This window comes from Kogia breviceps, chromosome 10, assembly GCF_026419965.1.
Source record: "Kogia breviceps isolate mKogBre1 chromosome 10, mKogBre1 haplotype 1, whole genome shotgun sequence".
NCBI classification, from domain to species: Eukaryota; Metazoa; Chordata; class Mammalia; order Artiodactyla; family Physeteridae; genus Kogia; species Kogia breviceps.
In genome coordinates, this window is record NC_081319.1 from 105,040,318 (window position 1) to 105,057,949 (window position 17,632).

The 17,632-nt window shown below is 44.4% G+C and overlaps 1 long non-coding RNA gene across 1 annotated transcript in view; it reads left to right on the top strand.

Annotated features, from left to right (window-relative positions):
• The window catches only part of LOC131763896 (uncharacterized), a 49,068-nt gene that overhangs the window by 26,183 nt on the left and 5,253 nt on the right, over positions 1-17,632 (top strand). The window lies entirely within an intron of this gene.

Sequence of the window (17,632 nt, forward strand, 5' to 3'; positions counted from 1 at the left end):
CTGTGTTATGTGTTATGTTGGCTCAGGAACGATGCTGTACTGGTACTTTCCTCACAGCAGGGACAGCCATACTGGTTGTTAAACTATGAAAAGACCTCCTTACTGGGGGATAAGGGGTGCTGCCCTGGGTCCTCAGTGTGTCTTTTGCCACTGAATCTCTCCAGCAGCGAGAGGGCAAATGGCTGGCCTATTAGGGGCCTCCTGGGTCCTGCTCTGGTGCTTGGCCAGCCCGATTTCTGAATAGTCAGTGCCCACACCAGTGGTTTTGGGTATCATCCTCGAATGTACCATGATGTGCCCTATTGTTGGTAATATTTAATCTGTTTTTAGGAAAGTAGTTTTTCCTTAAATATATATTTTTAAAGTCTGACAGATTTCAATGAAATGTTATGATATCTTGAGGAATCCGTGGGTTTTCATGGGAAATTGGTCTCTAAAATTATCACACTTATTATTATTACAATTCATGTAATAATATATAACTGATTGGAACAGTGGTTTGGGCATATAAAAATCCAATTTATGCACAGAGTATACCTGAGCCTAGACTTTATTTCCTTCTCTATAGAGCAGAAACCACGGCATTTGAGTGGAATTCATTGTTTTTATGTTACGTTAAATTCACACGTTCAATGCATTTCTCTTTTGAATATGATTTTTTTTTTACTGTGATAATATATTACACTTCAGCATCCTCCAATACTGTTCTAGCTTATTCTTCTCTATTTTCTTTCCTCACTTATCCATTCTTAACCCACCCATACATATTGTTTTCAGATATCTTTTATATTTTCCCAGTCTTGATTAGAATTTCGCATTTCATATTATTTGGTTAATTTTTATAATCTGACCTCTGCGTTTGTCCTCATACCGATAACAGTAAGTTACCAGCTTTTATCTGTTTTAAATAAGCAACTTTGTTATCAGCCTTATTTTAAAAAAGAAAGAAACTTGCAAATTTTTATTTATCCAAATCTTCAGAATGTGTTTTTGATTTTTTTGTTTGTTTTTTAAGCCATTTTTGAAATGGCTGTAAGTTTTTATGGCAAATTTCCAAGTTGTCTCTTTTCGGCCCTAGGAGGAGAATTTTTATTTAATTCTCACATGATGAGATCTGTTTGAGGTCAGCCCACACCTGCTCCTGCAGTGACATTCTTTTCCTTGATTGATTAATTTAGGTAAGGGGGAGGCAAGTGCCTGCCCATAGGCCGTACCGTGAAAGATGGTGCAAGATTTTGCCTCCTCTTCATCTCCATTTCTGTCATCCTCATCTAAGCCACGGAAGTGTCTCACCTGGTCTCTGCTTCAATTCCTTCTTGCCTGAAGCAGCAGAGTGATGTTTTAGAACATTAATCAGAACCAAAATCCATCAGTGTTTTTCTCCTTGTGCATCAAGTAAAATTCTTACTGGTCACTATGGTCTGTAAGCCCCTATGTGTTTGGCCCTCCCTAAAGTTCCTCTTGAGCTCTTTAAGCTCCAGGCACACCTTCTTTTCCTCTGTTTTAACTCTCTGAGCTTTTTCCGGGTGTCGTTCCCCTGCTAAGACCTCTTTTCCTCTTCATCTGGACGTGTTCACTCTTCCTGGCTTCTCAGTCTTGGCTGAAAGGTCATGTTTTCAACATTTCTCAGTCTCAAGTAGCCTCTCACCCTAACTCACCACTTCTATTTCCTTCTCACGACTTAAGACTATATGCAATTGTCCCTTCTACTTTATTCAATAATCGTTCACTAAGTGAGATGTAAGTTCTATAATATTCGGGACCCTGTCTGTTTTGTTGGCAGCTGTTGTCCTAGCACAGACGGCGTTGACCGTATGATATACATATGACAGATATGTGTTGATAGTCCATACTCTAGCCTCTTTGGCAAAAGAGGGTTTATTATCTTTGTATGAGTTTGTCCAAGCTTTAGTTGTGTCCAGTTAAATTTACACCAAGAGGGATCCGTGTGCCCCCAAGGACTACCTCATTTCAACCAATACATGAGGAATATCCAGCCTTACTTTAGGATTTAAATGCCACACCACAATTATCTATAGAAAGTGGCTGAGTCTAGCTACTGAATAACAGTCCTTCTTAGGAAAATATTTTAGACACGTACTTTATTTCTGTAGTTGCTGACAAGTGTTTTATTTTACAGAATAAAAGACATCTTGCCTAGGGTAAAAGCAAAGGGCCCCTTCTTTGTAGGACTTTTCCTTTCTGTTGTGGAAAGGATTTTTTTAGTTCCTCTGTGCATGGTAATGTTGAATTCTCTGTTGGAAGGCTAGGGCTTTTGGTTTCCTTGATGTTCCTAGGCTTTGGGCTTTTGTTTAAGATTTGTGTTTTAGGATGGAACATTTCCATGGTTACACCCGTTCCTTTACCATCCTTGAAAAAAAAAAACGATGACAAGTAGAGTGAAATGATTCCTGGATTACTACACAGATGTCTTTTGTGTCTGCCTACGTATGAAGCTCTTGGGCCACTTCCATTTCCGTGCATTCATTCCCTCGAACGCTTTTTTTAAATGAAGCGTGTTTTAAGATTAGGAATAAATGGCTTGGATTGGCAAATGAAACAAGGATGGCCTATGTTATGTTAATGGTCTAAACTCAGTGTAAGATGAATTTGAAGGTAAGTATATGAAGGGAGAGACTGTTTCAGAGGCAAAACTAAAGAGCAGCGTCAGGCAGTATCACACACGTGTGAAGAATCAATACTGTGTTCAGAAATAGTGTTCGGTTTTTTAAATATAATGTTTCATGTCAAAATACTATAATAAACCTACGCGCTTTTACGCAGCAGAACTCACTTCTCAGAGCAGTCTGTATGCTTGTTGTGATTCTGCTGAAGCTCGGTCCAGGTGCAGACAGTGCAGCATTTTTCCTAGCAGTGAAAGCGTTTGTTTGCACAGATGCGTTTGAATCTACACTCATGAGATAATTTCAAGTGCGATGAGGGAGCAAGAGGAAGAGCTTCTCAGAATTAACGCAAAATCTAAATTGTGGAAAAAAGTAGTGCAGCTTTTTTTAACGTTAAAGCAGCGGTTCACTTATACTGTATTCCTCAATGAACAGATGAGAAATTTAGTGTGAATATTAACTGTTGTGTGCAGACAGCTTGGCTGGTGGTTCATTATGAAGCATTTAGTGACTTTTACCATCTGGTGTCGCCCCCATTTTGCCTGAGCCTTGGAGCCTACCTTTCCCTCCGGAGAGACTTCCTCTTATACTTTGGTGTCTACTCTCCTCCCGTGACCTATTTCAATTATAAATTATTACTAATATATAATTGTTAGTAATTTATAAATGCTTGTGGTTGAAACATAAACATGACACTAAAAGGGAAAACTCTATAGTCTTAACCTCTGGAGATATTTTATGAGTATATTAACATATATTATAATTTCTTTTTTTCTTACCAAATGGGGATCATGCTATATAAATTATTGTATAATGTTTTGTATACATCTTGAATTTACAGTGCTGGTATTTATAGATATTCTTCATTATTTGTAGCTTTGGTTTTGTTTGTAGTTGTTTTTGTAGATAATGTATGTTTTGCTTCCTTGAATAAGTGTTTCAGTAGCTAAATTCCTGGAAGTGGGATGTGAGGGCAAACAGGTATGAATATTTAAATTCAATAAACACCAACAAATTACCTTAAAAAGTACACCAGTTTATACTCCCAATAAAATGTAAGAGAGTGATTTTTTTTTTACTACATTCTTACTTGCTCAGGACATTACCTTTTTAAAATTTATTTTATTTATTTTTGACATTATCTTTTTAAAATTTATTTATTTTTCGGTTCGCGAGCCTCTCACTGCTGTGGCCTCTCCCGTTGCGGAGCACAGGCTCCAGACGCGCAGGCTCAGCGGCCACGGCTCACAGGCCCGGCCGCTCCGCGGGACGTGGGATCCTCCCGGGCCGGGGCACGAACCCGTGTCCCCTGCATCGGCAGGCGGACTCTCAACCACTGCGCCACCAGGGAAGCCCCTTCCTAATCCTTTGATTCAATTTATCTTTCTTACGAGCCATTAGGTCCTTCAAGTCAATGTTGTTTATTTTAAAATTTTTACAAAAATCTTTAAAAACGTACACACAAAATAAATAAATATGAAAACACCCAAAACCAAAAATAATCCTCTTCTGTGTTTTAACCCTAATGCTAAAGTAGCTGAAAACTAAACTCAAAATTTGAAATTTAAGGTTGCTGAATTACTCTATCAGTTAAAGTCACCGTTCATGTAAGTAAAAGTTAGAACACAGAATTAGAGAAAATCAAGACTCCGTGAATTTGAACGGGGACGCTTGAGAGGGTTCAGAGAACTCCATGGAGAACCCATAAAGCTGACTAACAATAACAGCAAACATTTGATTAAAAGCAGAGGAACTAAATAAACGTTTTTGCAAAGAACAAGTTTCACTTCATCTGAATCAATCAGCGAAGGAAAACACAGCCTCTTTTCATAAAGACACCAGGGATAAATTTATTGGCTAAAGGAATGCATGGTTCAGCTTCTCACTTGCAGACTGTCTCCAGGTTAGATTACTGGCACATCAGGGACAGTTTCCGGTATATAACATGTTCTAATTTGTATGTGTTAATGTTCCAGCTGGTAGGTAATAATCCCTTGATGAAGTTGTTAAGTAATGTCAGGTTCTAAGCTGGACGCAACTAAAACATGTTTGCTTCACGACTAACTTCTACATCCATGGACATTGTCCAGTGAGCGAGCGACAGGGCCCTTCTTTCGTGCTCCTGCCCCCTCTTTTCCAGTTCATCTATCCTGTTATTTTGTTCTCGTATAGCCTACTTCTTTTACGCTCAGGAAAGAATCTCTACGCAGGGCTGAACCCAACAAAGCGTGGCACCAGCAGCGCTGGCACAAAATCCAGGGGAAGCTTGTGAAAGAGAGCTGCCTGGATCAACAGTTCACGGCTTTCCTCACTGAGCACACGTGGGTTGTACCGAGTGGGACGGCACTGCTGACCCCTGCTCCTCGGCCACTCGCGGGCAATTTCCTTACTGTTCAAGCTGAACGACGCACCTGACATCGTGCTGGCTTTACTTTAGAACCCAAAGATGAGGGACGCATGCCCTTTACATTTATTTGTATTCACGTTTTCTAAAACTATCAGTCTACTTTTTAAATGAATGTAATAACGCTTATGTACCTGGAAGGAATCTTTTGCCTCAGGAAGACGTCGGCCAACATATTAATACTAAAAAGATGCCGACGGAAAATTAACTTTAATAAAAAACATTCTGGAATTTCTGAAACATTTAGTGCTTCTTTTTTAAGAATTGCCTTCAGAACTTTAGGCATATTTTTACAAATATTGTCAATGGTGATAGATCTTCATCCACCAATATTGGATTTGATTATAGCGAATAGTCAAAAAGTCATTCAGAGTTAACTCTGATGTATAACACAAGTGATTAAGCTAGGTAATGCCAACCTTTTATTTTTAAGAAAGAGATGTGGGGGGCTTCCCTGGCGGCGCAGTGGTTGAGAGCCCGCCTGCCGATGCGGGAGACACGGGTTCGTGCCCTGGTCCGGGAAGATCCCACGTGCCGCGGAGCGACTGAGCCCGTGAGCCGTAGCCGCTGGGCCTGCGTGTCCGGAGCCTGTGCTCCGCAACGGGAGAGGCCACAACAGTGAGAGGCCTGCATACCGCAAAAAAAAAAAAAAAAAAGAAAGAGATGTGGCTATAACATAAGTGACTAGATTTTGGCTTGTGGTGGAGAAATTCACTTGTAATCTGCTCCAGCGGATTACTTTACATTAAAGCATTGTCATCATAAGGATTATTGAACAATGAATGTAATATGTTCTGCTGTTGTGTGTGTTTATAAATTTTTTGAAAATTTCTTTACCTTACTGACCCCTTTCATAGATACTGTGTAGCAAATATAATATTTATTCTTATTATTATTTTATTATCAGCAGTAGGATTTACTTAGGAACATTGTCTTTTTCCCAGGAATGCTGATTCTAAATTAAATTTTGTAAACTTCAAGCAACATGATACTGAACATTAGAATAGTGAGAGGCGAAGGATGTAAATATAAACAAATTTTTAAATTCTTATATTTTAGTCAAATTATAGAGAAATAATCTTTTTTGGTGGGGTGGGTACATGGGCCTCTCACTATTGTGACCTCTCCCGTCGCGGAGCACAGGCTCTGGACGCGCAGGCTCAGTGGCCATGGCTCACGGGTCCAGCCGCTCCATGGCATGTGGGATCCTCCCAGACCGGGACACGAACCCGTGTCCCCTGCATTAGCAGGCGGACGCTCAACCACTGCGCCACCAGGGAAGCCTGAGAAATAATCATTTTTAAATAACATAAAAGAAAAATGGGACTTCCCTGGTGGCACAGTGGTTAAGAATCTGCCTGCCAGTGCAGGGGACACGGGTTCAAACCGTGGTCGGGAAGATGCCACATGCTGCGGAGCAACTAAGCCTGTGTGCCACAACTACTGAGCCTGCACTCTAGAGCGTGTGAGCCACAACTACTGAGCCCATGCACCACAACTACTGAGCCCATGTGCCACAACTACTGAAGCCTGCATGCCACAACTACTGAGCCTGTGCTCTAGAGCCCACGAGCCACAACTACTGAGCCCATGCACCACAACTACTGAGCCCACGTGCCACAACTACTGAAGCCTGCATGCCACAACTACTGAGCCCGTGTGCCTACAGCCCATGCTCTGCAGCAAGAGAAGCCACCACAATGAGAAGCCACGCACCACAACAAAGAGTAGCCCCCTCTTGCCGCAACTAGAGAAAGCCCACATGCAGCAATGAAGACCCAGCGCAGCCATAAATAAATAAACAAATAAATAAAATAAAAAATAAATTTTAAAAAATGCCCCAAATTACCTTTTTAATAAACTTTATTTTTTTAAATCTGTTCAATAATTTTATGGTATATGGTATTTGTCATATCTTTTTTTATAAAAATAAAATAGATATCATTAAATCCATTCAAAGAGGAGAGTTTCATAGAGGTAAATCATCTTGCTCAAGATCATACAGCAGTAAGTGTTAAAATTGGGGTAAGAACGTAGGTTCTCTGACTCAAAACCCTATGTTTCAAAGGGTCATTTACATGGGAACACCTTGCAGGGGGAAAATGGAGTGTAAGTGAAGGGTTTTAGATAGTCCTGCCTGTGTCCCTAACTAGCTGTGTGATTTAAGGTCAGTTTATTTCACCTCTTTGGGACTTAGTGTAGTCATTTGTCAAATGAGGGTGTTTCTTTTCCCCCCTGAGTTATCGGCTAACTTCAGAGACTCTGTAAGGAAATACCATCCATGTTATTTAAAAGGGCAGAGTCGGGAGAGGGTTACAAATATTACAAAGTCAGTCAGCTTTACGAAGCCAACTTCATATCATAACCGCCAAGGATTAACACAAGTTCTATTGAATAGCAATGAATGTTTAAAAACACATGAACCAAACCGAACCAAACCAAACAAAAAACACACGAACCACTATGGAATCACAAAAGCTAATAAAAATTCTTGTGATTGTTTTATTAACTTAGTCAAATTCAACATACTCCCTGTGGGTGTTTGCTTATTACGAGACTAGCTCAGAGAATATACAGAGGTGACAATATCTGTAATTTAAGGGGAGAACACAGATGCACCTGAGGAGGGAAACAGAGTTGCTGTAACTGTACCCCAACCCCCATTTCTAGGATTCACCTCTATATAGTTTGAGGCCTCAGTTTACCTTTGAACACCCTCATTGCTCTAGCTGCAAATATAACATGATTATGCTGAGCTTACAGTTTCCTGGGGCCACCATAACAGAGTGCCACAACCGGGTGACTTAGAACAACAGGAACTTATTGTCTCACAGTTCTGGAGGCTGGAAGTCCAAAACCAAGGTGTCGGCAGGGCCGTGTTTCCTCTGAAAGCTGTAGGGGAAGAGTACTTTCCTGACTCTTTCAGCTTCCTGTAGTCCTACGTGCTCTTTGACTTGTGGTAGTTTATCTCCAATCTTCACATGGAGTTCTCCTTGAGTCTCTTAGCATCGTCTTCCTTCTGTGCATGTCTATCTCTGTTTCCAAATTTCCCCTTTTCCTAGGGACACACATCCTTTTGGATTAGGGCCCACCCAAATCCTCATTTTAACTTGACTACCTCTGTAAATACCCTATTTTCAAATAAAGTCACATCCTGAGCTACTAAGAGTTCGTACTTCAGCATATCTGTTTTGGAGGACATGAGGCAACCCGTAACACTAAGAATACTCTGAGAATAGTGTTCTACTAGATGAATATTTCAATTTTAAAACTTGGAGTTGTTTATTTTTTGTTGTTTTTAATATCCTTAGAACTGATGGATGGTTCTTTATTATTATTCCCCTGATACAGACCTGTTCTTAAAAGTGACTATAGGGGCTTCCCTGGTGGCGCAGTGGTTGAGAAGTCCGCCTGCCGATGCAGGGGACACGGGTTCATGCCCCGGTCCGGGAGGATCCCACGTGCCGCGGAGCGGCTGGGCCCGTGAGCCGTGGCCACTGAGCCTGTGCGTCCCGAGCCTGTGCTCCGCAACGGGAGAGGCCACAACAGTGAGAGGCCCCGCGTACCGCAAAAAAAAAAAAAAAAAAGTGACTATAGCTACTTGGGCGCAGGTACAGCCCCCATTACTGTGTGGATCATTCATCTCTCTTCCTTTTTGTATTTTATCTCGTATTCATTTGTTTGTTTATTTATTTAAAAATAGTTATTAGCTACCTATTATGTGCCAGACATTGCACTGGGCATTGGATTCTAGTAGCTTTATTTCCATCTGACTTTGGGGAAAATTTCTGATAGAAGGTGTACTAACCCTGTAACATTAGAAAACTATTCAATAATTTTTGTTACTGAGCTTGCTCAATTCTATTCTTAATATAATGAAACATTTTTATTATGGCTTTCTGAGCTTTCTGACCTAGAAGTATGGAGGGATGCCTTTAGATGTGTCCCTTCCAGTGCAGAGACCGTACTTTTCACCCATGATTTTTGTTCAACGCTTATCATTTGGGCACTTTCTTCAACTCCTCAAAAAGTCAAAGGAAGGAAATTTACAGAACAACTATGCAGAAGATGATCTGTGAGTCCATATGTAAAACTCATACAGGAATGGGAAATATTTTATAGTTTATATTTGACACTGAGATTGAGAGACAAACAAAATGAATCTAGTAACAATTCTTAGCCCTTACGGAATGGAGTAGGCATTGCAGAAGAAAATAGGATTAACGCAAAACATCAACAACTAGGCAAAGGGAACAGTCTTCCACTGACATGGAGAAGCCCGGTCCCACCTTTGTTTTTTTATTTTTTATTATTTTTTATTTATTTATTTATTTATTTTTTTTACGGTACGCGGGCCTCTCACTGCTGTGGCCTCTCCCGTTGCGGAGCACAGGCTCCAGACGCGCAGGCTCGGCGGCCACGGCTCACGGGCCCAGCCGCTCCGCGGCACGTGGGATCCTCCCGGACCGGGGCACGAACCTGCATCCCCTGCATCGGCAGGCGGACTCTCAACCACTCCGCCGCCAGGGAAGCCCCCGGTCCCACCTTTGGAACTGAATCCCTCTACCTGTGGGGTGGAGGGTCACCTGAATGACCCAGAGAAACGGGTCTCACTTTCTTGGTTCGTTTACAGCCCCGCCACCGACTCCCTTCCCTCCTGGCTACACCCCAACCTCAAGGGTATCTCAAAATGGCCAGAGGCGCGGCTGTCCACGAATGAAGCCTAAACCTCCCCACCGCAGCCAGCTGACTGCTGAAGCCAAGGGCAGACCGAGCTCAGAACAAATCTGCAGTTTAACTTTTCCCACCTGAGCTTTCAAATGCCAAGTCTGTGTCACTTTTATGTTAATGGTCTCTCTTTCATCTGTCTGATGGGGCCTGATCGGTATTAACAGGTTCCATTTGCTCAGAGGTAAGTTTTATCCATTAAAAAATCAACCAGAGAATGTTCTTCTGTTTGAGATAATGAGGGCTCCTTGGAGATTACTAGTCAATTTTACATGAATGTTCTTTGAAGAGCGCCTCCTTCCCTGCCAGAGCTTTCCCCCTCGATTAACTCAAAAATGTCCCAAGCTGAACTCATCATCTTTGCTTCCTGAAGGCCGACTCCCCTCGACTCCCGTTTCCAGGAGAGCCTCACTGTTGGGTGACGGGCTCAAAGAGCTTTGACTCTTGTAACGTTCTGCATTCACCAAGAAGTATCCGTTGTTTTTGCTTTTCCAACTTCCTCTTGGACTTTTCCCATCCTGTCCATTTTTATGGCTACCACCCTGTTCAGATGTTTATCCTTTCACACATGTATTTATTCTTATTTCAGCTCCTAAGTATGTGCACGGACTCAACAGTCAGCGAACGCGAATTGTCCACAGTGCGCTGAGACTTCCTCCTGCAAATCCGTCCTACGGACCTTTCCAGACCACCTTTCCTCCCGTGAGCTTTTATTATCCTGCCAGAGACTGTCATTGTCCCCAGTGTTCACCCTTTTTCCCTTCACACGTAGAAACGCGTTTAGTTGGGCACCTGGTCAGCCGGTCACCCAGGCAAAGGTGATTTTACCTTTCTTTCTGCATTTTCTCACTTCTCTGATTAGGTTTATTCTTTGACTAAAGTTTCTCTACAGACAAAAGGCAGGCAGGGGACATGGGTGGGGTTCTGCCCTGGGAAGGTCTCAAAGGGTGCTGCTCGGGCACCGTGCCAAAGCTGTGTATTTTGGGGTGGCAGACACTCTGACCCCCTTCATCTCACGTTCAGGCCTCCACAAAGAAAGGATGCGATCGCTTCAGATAGTTATTCTCCTTCCTGCCGGGCAGAGACCTCGCCCCAGTCCACCTCCCGAGACGGAGGTCATCCTATAAGTTCGCTGCCCTTGGGCCCAGCACCTGCCCTGTGAGCCGGAGGGGTGGGAAGGCACAGCTGCTTCCTCAGAAGGCCTGTGGGCATGCGATGCTCCTCTCTGAGTCCACAGAGGCGGCGCTGACACCTGGAAGGTTAGGGGATCATTCCAAGGAGCGTCCTTTCAAAGCCCCTGCGATCCAGGTCTCTGGAGCACGTCACCTCCCCAGCTTTGAGAAGACTTGCCTCGTTGGCTCCCAGATGACCTATAGCACCATTAATTTTTCACAAACCTGCGGTACTTCCTTTGTCGTAGAGCACATGCCTGCCTGTGTGTGGGTCAGTTTGGGGGCTCTGCTCTTTTCAGTTGGTTTGGTTCTATTCTTATTTCAGTATTAGTCTTAATTCCTATAGATTTATATTGTCTTTGTGTCTATAGAGTAGTTTCTTTTATCTTGTTGTTCTACTTAAAGGATGTCTTGGATTTTCTTGGCCTTTTGCATCTCACACAAATTTTAGAATCAGATTGTCAGTTTGCATTTTTAAGACCCTGCTGGGATTTTGATTTATTTAGTGTTAATTTTTTTAAAAAATTGATTTATTTTCGGCTGCATTGGGTCTTCACTGCTGTGCGTGGGCTTTCCTCTGGTTGCCCTGAGTGGGGTGTGCAGGCTTCTCGTTGCCGTGGCTTCTCTTGTCATGGAGCACAGGCTCTAGGCACGTGGGCTTCAGTAGTTGTGGCACACGGGCTCAATAGTTGTGGCACATGGGCTCAGTAGTTGTGGCTCACGGGCTCTAGAGCGCAGGCTCAGTAGTTGTGGCGCACCAGCTTAGCTGCTCCATGGCACGTGGGATCTTCCCGGACCAGGGCTCGAACCCGTGTCCCCTGCATTGGCAGGTGGGTTCTTAACCACCGCACCACCAGGGGAGCCCCTAGTGTTAATTTTCAACTAGATTTTATTTATCTTCAGAATGGTCTTTTTCTCTGTTTCTGATTTTTACTATTATAATTATGACATTTAATAGATGATGACAGCAGGATTACAAACTATCAGAAAGCAGGGACAGTATTTTGTATAATCTTGTAAGTGTTAAACATGTCCTACAAGAAGAAAGTCCTTTCAGATAACGTTTATAACTGGTCATTACAAGAGCTTTGTTAGGAGAACCATCCAGTCAAGATTGGTGGGTCAATCTGGCATTTTACGGGAATCTCCAAATCCTGGGAGGGAGAGATGGAGCTCTTGGTTATTTCCACTGAAACAATGATAGCAGGATTCTCGAACTCCCAGAGGCCTGTAGACATGTTCTCAATGAGCCCACGTTCCTCAAAAATATTTTAAAATGTCTTATTATAGATGATAATCTAAAAAAATTGAGATATGTATATTCTGGATCTTTTAGATGATCTTTATTTTTATAACCAAGTTGTGTGATTTCTATGCCCAAAATTATAACAAGGAAATCCAGGTTTTGATGTGTCCTTATCAAGAGTCACAGATTCACCAAAATCCTGTAAACCTCACTTCACCTGGCTGACCTGAGATACCTACTGGATGGGGGCTTCAAGTCTCCCAGTGTTTTCTGTATCGGTGAGCTGCAGAATCACCTACCAGACTTTAATGGTGATTGACATTATCATTATTTTAAATACGAGGGTAGGTTACCACAATATAAGAGTAGAATATGGCTTCCAGTCTCACAAGTGTACAAGTATGACACATATTTTAATTTCTTCATAATAAACGTGTTCCCTGAGACCCCCACAACCGTTCTAGCGGAGCAGGCGTGAAGCTTCCCGCACACCGCGCTCGGCCTGTGAGCCCATCGGGGTCCAAGGTTGAGCTGGACATAGGAGTGGCCTCCTGGAGACCCTGCCCGCTGGTCCACTTCCGGGGGGACGGGGTCAGACGCCTCTTCTCCCCGTGAAGCTGCCCTGTGGCCCAACAGCCCGGGTGCCCACCCTCGCGGTGGGGATCCCGCCCCGTCTACACTGGGAGCAGTTGGGGTGGGAGTGGGGAGGGGCGGTACCTACTAATTACACGGAGAAGCGCCAGGGGCCGGGGACGGGGGAGACTGGACGGCGAAGCAGAGCAAACCAACTGGGTCGCACACAGAAGCAGAGTCGGCACAGCTCAGAGGTGTGAACCTGCCCACTTTAGACCGAGTGATACCGATGAGTGCAATGGCCGCGCACAGCCCGAGGTTTATAAGATCGCTCTATATTTTTAAAATTATTTATTTATTTTTGGCTGCGTTGGGTCTTCATTGCTGCGCGCGGGCTTTCTCTAGTTGCGGCGAGCGGGGGCTGCTCTTCGTCGCGGTGCGCGGGCTTCTCATTGCGGTGGCTTCACTTGTTGCGGAGCACGGGCTCTAGGCGCACGGGCTTCAGTAGTTGTGGCATGCGGGCTCAGTAGTTGTGGCGCACGGGCTTAGTTGCTCTGCGGCATGTGGGATCTTCCCGGACCAGGGCTCAAACCCGTGTCCCCCGTACTGGCAGGCGGATTCCTAACCACTGCGTCACCATGGAAGCCCCAGGCCGAGGTTTGACTTTGGGCTCAGAACCCTTTGGTTTGGGGAATGACCAGGTCATCACCTGATGGCCCCAGTCCAGGGTCGATGCTCCGGGTAACAGGGTCTCCCCAGGAATCTAGGCCTTTCCCGGTTCTAGGGGCTGAGAGGGCTGAGAGCAAGAGTAGGAAAGAGCCCCATTCACGGGCTGTGCTTTGCGGGTTTTCGTGGAGCTGTTTTAAAGGAACTGCTTTGTGAACAGTGATGCAGCTGGGGCAGGAGAAGTCCTGATAAATCAGAGCTGGAAGTAGGACAGGGCCTTCCGTGCTGGCCCGGGGCTGAGTAACTCAGGGGACGCAGACTGAGGCAACGAGTCTTTTATGATGGAAAACCAGTGGCTGTAGGGCCCGAAGTCTCATAATCACTGGGCTTATGAAAGCTCAGTATCAATCCAATAGTTAAAATACCTACAGCTATTTATTTGTTGAGGGTTTTTTCCTCCTCCTTATTCCTAATTATTTTATTGTTTTTGATGCTATTGTGAATGGGATAGTTTTATTTCTTTTTCAGCTGTTTCGTTGTTAATGCTTAGAAAAGCTTGTGATTTTATATCCTGCAACTTTACTGAATTCATTGATTAGTTTCAATAGAGTCTTTAGATTTTCTGTATATAAGATCATACCCTCTGCAAAGAAGTGATAACTTTACTTCTTTCTAATTTGGATGTCTTTTATTTCTTTAGCCTGCCTGATAGCTCGGGCTATAGGGCTTCCAGTCCTATATGTCAAATAGGGGTGTTGAGAGTGGGCACCCTTGACTTGTTCCTGGTCTTGGAGGAAAAGCTTTCAAACTTTCAGTTGAATTTCACGTTAGTTGTGGGTTTGTTGTATACGGCCTTTATTAGGTTGAGGTATATTCCTTCTCTAACCAATTTGTTGAGGGTTTTTATCATGAAGGGGTGTTGCATTTTGTCAGATGCTTTTTCTGCGTCTATTGGGATGACCTAATGATTTTTACCTTTTAATCTGTTAATGCTGTGTATCACATTTATTGATTTTTGTATGTTGAGCCATCCTTGAATCCCAGGGATAAATCCCACTTGATCATAATGTATCCAGAGGAAATGTTGCTCTAAGTCAGGATTCCTCCATCTCAGCACTACTGGGGTGGCTGGGGCCACAGGGCCACAGACGGTGAGGCCAGCAGATCAGGAGATGACGGCCATTTAAGAGGAAGCTTAAAAAAAAAAAAGGAAGCCTATTACACTCACACATCCCAGGAGGAGGGGGCATGCCTCATCCTGAGGGGCCACAGAGGAATACACAGGGGCTGGTCACAGGGCAGAAGGAGAAGAGGAAACTGGTAAGAGCCTTTACTGTGGTCTCTGCTGGAAGGAATGGGTAAGCAGGCTTAGGAATGGGTAGACTGAATAATTTCAACAGGTTCTGGGGCATAGGGGCTGTCTGGTTGTCTGGTACCTGGCTCTGGCTGGGGTGATTGCGGCAGGTTGATAGTGGCCCGGAGTGTGAGAGCTGATAAAGGAGGTGGCCGGGTTGTGGGCTCTGGATTGGTTGGTTGGCATCTAAAAGCTGTGCTCTTGGGGGTGAGCTGTGTACCATCTCTAGGACCTTGGGAAGTACAGTCCCTTCAGGGTCGGCAAACCTCCAGATGTCAAAGAATCAGAATACAGAAAATAAGAGACATAGTTAATACAGTTGGCCTCATGATACTTGGACATCATATGGAGGTTTCGGTGGAAGGCTGGAGAAGGGAGTGGGGGAAGGCTCTGGGGAATGGGCAGTCCTCTCTTCAAGGGGTCGAGGAGTTGCCTGGTATGAGGTAGGTGCCCACTGGGGAAAGCAGTAATCTCCATTAATTTTAGAACGACAGTGATAGCGGTAACCTCTCCCAGATTTCCTTTGGGCACGGAAGCCTATGCTGTACCTTTGGCAGAGAGCAAGAAATATGCCGGGATCACGGGCTAAGCAGAAAGTAGAAAGCTCAAGAAACATAATTAAATTCCTAATATCAAAGGAACAAAAAAGCAGTAATGTCCTGTGTCCAAGTTGTCAGCACCTTAGGAGAGGCGGTCTGCAGGCGTTGCTGGGTGGAGGTTTTAGAGTCTGGGGTAAAGTCACCTCTGGTGCAGAGGGCAAAGTCATCTCCAGAGCAAAAGCTCGTGGGCCACGGTGCTATCAACTGGGACATGGGACTGGGGCATCCTTTCCAATTGGATACGCCCTCACGTTGGTGAGGGTCTTGTTTTTGTGGCTCTTTGTGTTATTGTAACGGGGCTAAGCCACTTGTGTCATCTGAAGGCAACCTTGGGCCTTGGAGCTTAACTTGTAAAGAACTTTTCTGTCAAGGTACTCATGGGTGCACAGTGAGTACAGGTGACATTGCCATCCAGGCCAGAGCCCAAGACCCCGGTTAGGGGTGGCTGAATCTAAAAGTTTCCAGCGATCCGAGGTTTTGCCCAGACGGGTGATAAGAAGGGTTCTGTTGCAATAGGTTTTAAACCGTATGGCCTGACCAGGGTCTATGATGTTAATAGGGTGTAAGGTGATGTGCCAATTAAAATACCTGTGGCTAAGGTTGCAGCTCCAGCGTGAGCCTGCAGGCAGGCCCTCCGAGTCGGCCGATTACCATGGGCCCTTTGCCCTCAGTTGTAGGTTTAGGTGGTGACGGGCAAAAAGCCAGTGAGGTCTTTGGGTTGTGGGGCTCCTGTTAGTCAAACACGGCGGCGTGTGGACCTCAGCACGTGTCGTGTCTGGTTGAAACCAATAAAAGCACCCAGACCAATAGTCATAAGACTTGGTGTGCAGCTGCACTAAATAGAGTTTTTTGTTTCTGCGCCGTGGGTGGTGGAAGTTTGGCGCCCCAATGACCTATATCAGACGAGAAGCTGCCTGGAACACTCTACAGTTAGTAGATCCCAGGAGTGTATGTGCCCTCCACCTGGCCTCCAGCCCTTATGGGATGAGAGCAAGACTGAAAATGTATAAAGATGGGAGACATGGGCTTCCCTGGTGGCGCAGTGGTTGAGGATCCGCCTGCCGATGCAGGGGACACGGGTTCGTGCCCCGGTCCGGGAAGATCCCACGTGCCGCGGAGCGTCTGGGCCCGTGAGCCATGGCCGCTGCGCCTGCGCGTCCGGAGCCTGTGCTCCGCAACGGGAGAGGCCACAGCGGTGAGAGGCCCGCGTACCGCAAAAAAAAAAAAAAAAAAAAAAAAAAAAAAAAGATGGGAGACATAATTAAAGGGCCTCAAAAGTGAGTCCTTATATACATGGAGGGGAGAAATACCCCTCTCTAAGTATAAGAAGGGGTGATGAGGAAGACTTTTAAAAGTTGGTGTGAGGTGTGAGTTTGCCAGGGGCCTTGAATTAAGAGAAATTAAGGCCTGGAACAAGACGGAGACCTATTTGCCAGACTGGAATTTACAAAGGAGTTGACTGAGTGACGGAAAGCAGATCGGTGGCTGGCTGCAGAGAGGGGGCATTAGGAAGGATTACCAAGGGGCGTGAGGAAACTTTTGGAGGCCATGGCCGTGTTCACTATCTTGATTGTCGTGATGAGGTCACAGTTCCGTGATGACGTCACGTGTCAAAACACCTTATTATATGATTTACATATGTTCCATGTATCGTGTGTCCATTAAACCTCAATGCGTACAACTGTCTAACGAAGATGAGGAGGAGATCGAGGGGGAGGAGGAAGCAGGGAAAGGAGATGTGCTAATCGTCAACTTAAAAAAATGCACAACCTAAAAAAAGATAATAAATAAATAAACAAACAAATAAATAAGGGACTTCCCTGGCTTTGCAGTGGTTAGGAGTCCATGCTTCCACTGCGAGGGGCCTGGATTCAATCCCTGGTCGTGGCAACTGAGATCCTGCGAGCCGGGCAGTGTGGCAAAAATTTTTTTAAATTATAAATCAATAAATAAATAGAAAGGAGTACTTCAAGGGGACCGTTATGTCTCTCAAAGTGGCTATCTGGAGTTTATCAGGGACACGAAACTTCTACTGAATGCTTTTCTCAAGAGCCACATTTATTTAACCATTCACCTACTGAAGACATATCTTGGTTGTTTCCAAGTTTGGACAATTATGAATAAAGCTGTTATAAATGTTCACGCGTAGGTTTTTGTGTGCACATAAGTTTTTAACTCCTTTGGGTAAATCCGAGGGACATAATTAGTGTACTGTATGGTAAGAAGTATGTTTAGTTTTGTAAGAAACCACCAAACTGTCTTCCAA